The following is a 5,498-nucleotide window of genomic DNA, read 5'->3' as shown; positions in this document are numbered from 1 at the left end:
CCTCCGGGAGCTGAGAATGGAGAACACCAGCGCATGGAGATGAGGTATCCTTTCCGATCATGAAAGATCCGATGGATAAAAGTGTCAGGCGGTCGTAAACTATAGCAGCAAAAACGTTAGTGGAACTAAGCAAAAACAGCAGAGCAAGAAGCAGCAGTAACGCCGCTTTGCTAGACAGACAGCTGCCGGTAGCGGCAAAGCCAAACACAGGCGCCATCATACCCGGTAAGAGGGAGGACCCTTAAGCCCTTAACCCTCCAGAACCACAGCCAGATCCCACGGTGGTACCAGCGGTCTGGACACAGGAAGGAGCCTGCATGCGCCCTTCATAAAGCGGCAGACCAATGGGTGCTGACTCGCCATGTGCTTCTCAAACCCCACATGACAGGCAGCAATAGCTTGCCAAATACACTTTTACCGTGGAGAAGGCTTTCTTCCTGTCAATCAGGTCCTGCAAGAATAACAAAATCACCCCTACTGGGCACTGAAGAGGAACGTGGCTGTGTCTATTGCACCACTCCACGAAGACCCCCCACTTAGAACCATACAGAGATCTAGTGGAGGGGGCTCGAGCACTCTGTATAGTGGAAATCACCCGCTGTGGGAGTCCCACAGCTGACAGACTGAGCCACTCAGGGGCCAAGCCCACAGTGCCAGGCGTTCTGGGTGTGGGTGGAAGACAGTCCCCCTCCCCTGAAGTAACAGGTCCCTGCGTAGTGGGAGTTGCCAAGGCTGAGCATGCAGCAACTGATATATCTCTGCCAGCCAATACATGGCAGGCCAAAGCGGAGCTATCAATATCAGTGTGTGGCCGTACTCCCTCACTCTGGCCAGAGTGGGGGGTATCAACGCCAGGGGAGGGAATGCATGAAGATGCCCGGGCGGCCAAACGTGCGCTAGTGCGTCTACGCCCAGGGGAGCATCCATGCTGCGCAGAGAATAAAACAGAGCGCAGTGCGCATTTTCTCTTGATGCAAACAGATCCACTGTGGCCCAACTGTAACGGGTCCAAATCTGTCCCACAACCTCTGGATGCAGAGTCCATTCCCCGTATACAGGCGCGCCTCTGGACAGTAGGTCCGCGCCCGCTGGGGCCAGCACGCTTTTTTCTGTGTTTATCACAAAACCCAGATCGGACAGGTGCTCCACGAGAACATGCGTGTGCGCCCTGGCCTCCTGCTCCGACTGTGCCAGCAGCAGCCAGTCGTCCAGGTATGTGGCCAAGCAGATGCCCTGGCTCCTCAGCGGAGCTATTGCCGCTTCCTTGCACCGCACGAACACCCGTGGTCTCAGAGAGAGACCGCAAGGAAGCACGCGGTACTCGTAGCAAATCCCCTGGAAAGCGAACCTCAGGAATTTTCTGTGAGGAGGGTAGATAGGGATGTGGAAATATGCGTCCTTCAGGTCGACAGAAGTGAACCAATAGTTCTGTCGCACAAGACGCAACAGTGATGCGTGTGTGAGCATCCTGAATTTGTATTTCCGGTAGGGCTGGGCAATATGGCCTAAAAATAAAATCTCTGACTTTTTATAACCAAATCTGATTTCCGATTTTAATCGATTTTTTTTCTTTTCTTTTACAAAACATAAATAGACTTATTAAAAACATTTATTTGTTTATATAGATGAATGCCAGCAAAAATTAAGCATATAATGTCATAGCTTTTCCACCATATAAACAACGTACATAGAAATATGAGACACAATGCATCCGTGATCTCTTTCCATCTGGATCCTTATCGTACAGGATCCACTGCAGAAATAATTCCCCTGATGAAGGTTGTCTTAACTAGGGTTTGTGAGTTAAGTTCACTTTGCATCTCATAGAGAACAGCATTTCTCACTGCAGTTATACGCACAGCTAAATCCCAGGCATGAGTGAAGGGTCACTTCACTGAAAATCTGTCAGACAAACACCGTTCTGGTGTGGAGTGAGGGCTAAGTCTGCTGCTAACTAACTGTAAAAAAAATCCCGATTTTCATAAAAATAAATCTCCTGAAAACAGAAAATTCAATTTATCGATTAATCGCCCAGCCCTAATTTCCGGAGATATCTGTTCAGAGCACGAAGATCCAGGATAGGGCGAATCCCGTTTGGGGACCAGAAAATACCTGGAGTAATACCCGCTCTGACACTGTGCAGGAGGTACAACACAAATCGCTCCCTTGTTTAACAAGGAGCTGATTTCCCCCTGTAAAACGTGGGCTGACTCCCCTCGAGCCTGGGAATGCAAAATGCCGGCAAAACGAGGGGGAACGGTGGCGAACTGCAACCTGTATCCCCTCAAAATCGTCCTTAACACCCAGGGTGGGGCTGCGTGTGCGGCCCACCTCTCCCACCTGAGGGAGGGAGGAGGCGCACCCTGCAGCCCGTCCACCATAGTAGGCTCCATCTGTGATGCGGTAGCGCCCTCCCTCGCTGAAACAGCGAAATGGTTCCGGGACTGCGCCGTGCATCCACGTCCGAGATGACAGCGCAGTGACGGGTGCACCGCTGTCCCGGGAGGGGCAACCGCCCTCCACCGGGACAGCGGCAGGCGCCGCCACCGCGCTGTTCATGATTTTGGCTTTTTTTGGTAGCTGCGCCGTCGGCCTTTGGCCTGGATGCTGCAGCGGGGGGACACATTTTAATTTTTTCAAACTTAATGTGTGTGTGCGTGCTTGTGGATGTTTGAGAGGGGCAACCGCCAAAACCTCTGCTGACAAATGTCCGTTCCTCTCCCCATGCTCTGGCACGGTCCGTGGCAGCTGGGAGACGGGGGCGAGAGATATCCCCGGGAGCACGCTTGGAAGCCAAACAGGTGGAGCTAGAGAACGAGGAACATCTAGCTGAACTGGCGAGATGCAGGGCTGTCAGGCCGCCCGTTTCTTCTTCCTGGCCTGGAAGTTAGCAGCTTGCGCGGGCGGAGCCGGCGGGGCTGCAACAGAGGCCGAGGGCTTCTTAGACCAGCCGGCCCGACCGGGTGGAGGAGGCTGGGCAGGCTGGGGCCTTGGCTGTTTGGGTATTTTGAAATGTGAAACCTGAGAAACAGCTGGCGTGAAGGTTTTGCGCTGCACAGGCGGAGAGGGAGGCAGAGCTGGAGAGCTTCATCCTCCTTCTTCTTGGCTTCACAACGCCGTTGAATCGAAGCCAATGCAGAGCCAAAAATCCCCTCCGGGACAGTGGGCATGTCCAGCATGTCATCCTTCTCCCTATCCGACAGGTTGGCAAAGGTTCAGCCACCAAGCCCGTTCCTGCAGCACCATAGTTCCCAAACGCTCTGCCTGTGGCCTGAACCGCACAGCGTTGGACGCAGAGACATAGGTCGGTGATGACCGGAATCTCCTCCCACGTTGCTGGGTCCTGTGTGTGTCCAAAATCCTCGCACAATTCGGCTTGGTAAGCAGTGAGCAGGGAGAGGACATTAAGTGCCCGGGCCGAAAGCGCCGCTGCCTTATAAGCCTTCTCAGTCAGGGCCGACTGAAAACGGTCAGATTTAGACGGCAGGCTGGGACTCCTGGAGTACACTGCAGACAGCCGGGGGTAGAGGTGGTCTGCAACAGGTGGCTCCATCGGAGGCATGCGGAGCAAGCCCAGGCTCTCCAACGCCTCACAATCGAGGGACGAGGCTCCGGGAATCGGGCTCCTGCTGCTGTAAGGACGGTCCTTCCATGAACGTGTCACTTCATCCAGCAGCTCTGGGAAGACGGGGAGAAGTTGCTTCATTGCACTTTTGGCCAAGGGCAATCTCTTCCCTTTGTAGTGGGATCTTGTGGTCTCAACTACAACCGCGGGCCAGAGGATGGCCAGTCGGGCGGCCGCACGTTTACACACGTCAAGCATGTCCGAGCTGGGGAGGGGAGAAGCTGGTGTGCCACTCTCATCTTCATCCCGAGAAGCAACGGAGGCCGCATGCTGTGCAGCATGGGTAGGAGTGATGAAGACGTCGTCCTCCTCTTCATCCTCGGAAATGAGGAGGTTTGAGGCGACATCTTCTTCTTCCCCGTAGTCCAAGTCCAGGACGTCTTCCTACGGTGGGGAATCCGTGGCTACGTCGAGCTGGGAGCCCCAGCTGGCGCCAGCCTGCGATACCACCACCACGGCAGCTCCCTTCTCCTCCTCCTCTTCGACCTCAGCACCGGCGGAGGGGAGATAGGGGTCCTGCCCAGACAGGCTAACCTGGCGGGCTAGCCGTCTGCGGAGACTCTTCGTGGTGAACACCGAGTAGTGTTGACACGAGCTGGGAACATTGATGGCCAGTCAGGCATGTTGTAGCCGCAGGCAACTCGAGCAGACCTGGTGTGGGTCTCTGCTCGATATCTTGTTCCTGCAGCGACAGGGACGAGCCCCAGAGTCTCCGAGCCCACTGGTGTGTGGGGTTTTAGCCTCCATTCCTCGCGAGCTGGTGTGCAGGCAGGGAGTAGAGGCAGCTAGCTGGTGTGCTAACCGTGGGGAGGCCAAGAAATTAGCTGGTGTGCTAACACTTGGTGCTCGAGACGCCGTGGTGGGGCGACAAGGATAGTGCGACCGAACCGTGGAGGGGCAAGGAAGCACTATGGTATGGTGTGACCAAAGAGCCAAGAGTCCAAGCTAGGTAGCGCTCGGTGACCAAAGCCAAAGGATCAGCCTGTGAGCAGTTGAGCTAACTAGCCGTGGACGCAAGATATGCTCCGAGTGAGAAGAGGTTTTTGAATGAGTTGGTCCATCCGCATGAGCTATTTAAGGCAGATGGCACTACGTGATGCGGACGGATACGTTAACACGTTCATCAGCCAATCAGGATTGGCGTAATGAGATTAATGCTTGTGAGGGCTGCAGAGAGGCTTGCATCCCATAGTGAGACATCGAGCGGAATATTATGAAAGAGAACTGAATTTATTCTTTTCTTCACAGAACCAGCAGAAAAACGCGGCAGACGTAAATGGGAAGCAGGAGAAGTTTGTTCTGTGGAGAAACATCTGATGAAATTCATCAGAACATTCACAGTTCCTGCCAAGCGCGACTGCATGCTATGCCTGCAAAATGAACCAGAGACACTGAAGGGACGAACATGGACAGATGTAAAAAACTATGTGAGAAATAGAATCACTGCACTGAAGAGGCAGACAAGCACTTAAATAATACTACATGTCTTCTATCTACAATGTTAAGGTAAGGTAAGCTAGACAATGTTCAGTTTGGAAGTTGTGGTAGGTTCGGTAGGTTTTATTATTAATTTTTATTTTTCATTGCCTCATTTTTATAGATTTGACTAACCAAGTCATTTGTTATGTACTAAACATAAGAAGAAAGAAATATGTTGGTAGAAACAGTTCTGGAAGTTCTGGAAGCTCAATGTTGTCCTCAGCTTCAATATGAAATGAAAATGAATTAAAGATCAGTGAGGCTGCAACAAATGTCCTTCTCTGCGTGTGCTCATGTCAAAGAAAACGTAATGCCCATTTAGTGTTAAGTTCCAACAAAAAATGTTAACAAACAAAAGAAATTAATCTGTGCCTCTCCTGTGGTTTAAAAAACA

General features: G+C 52.5%; 1 pseudogene; it reads right to left on the bottom strand.

Annotated features, from left to right (window-relative positions):
* Nucleotides 1-591: 591 nt before the first annotated feature.
* On the bottom strand, nt 592-2,381 carry LOC121656372 (annotated as a pseudogene).
* Between the last annotated feature and the right edge of the window lie 3,117 nt (nt 2,382-5,498).

The sequence above is a fragment of the Melanotaenia boesemani genome, chromosome 17 (assembly GCF_017639745.1).
Source record: "Melanotaenia boesemani isolate fMelBoe1 chromosome 17, fMelBoe1.pri, whole genome shotgun sequence".
Lineage (NCBI taxonomy): Eukaryota > Metazoa > Chordata > Actinopteri > Atheriniformes > Melanotaeniidae > Melanotaenia > Melanotaenia boesemani.
The sequence above is the reverse complement of the archived record's forward strand: the minus strand, read 5'-3'. Positions and strand labels throughout refer to the sequence as shown.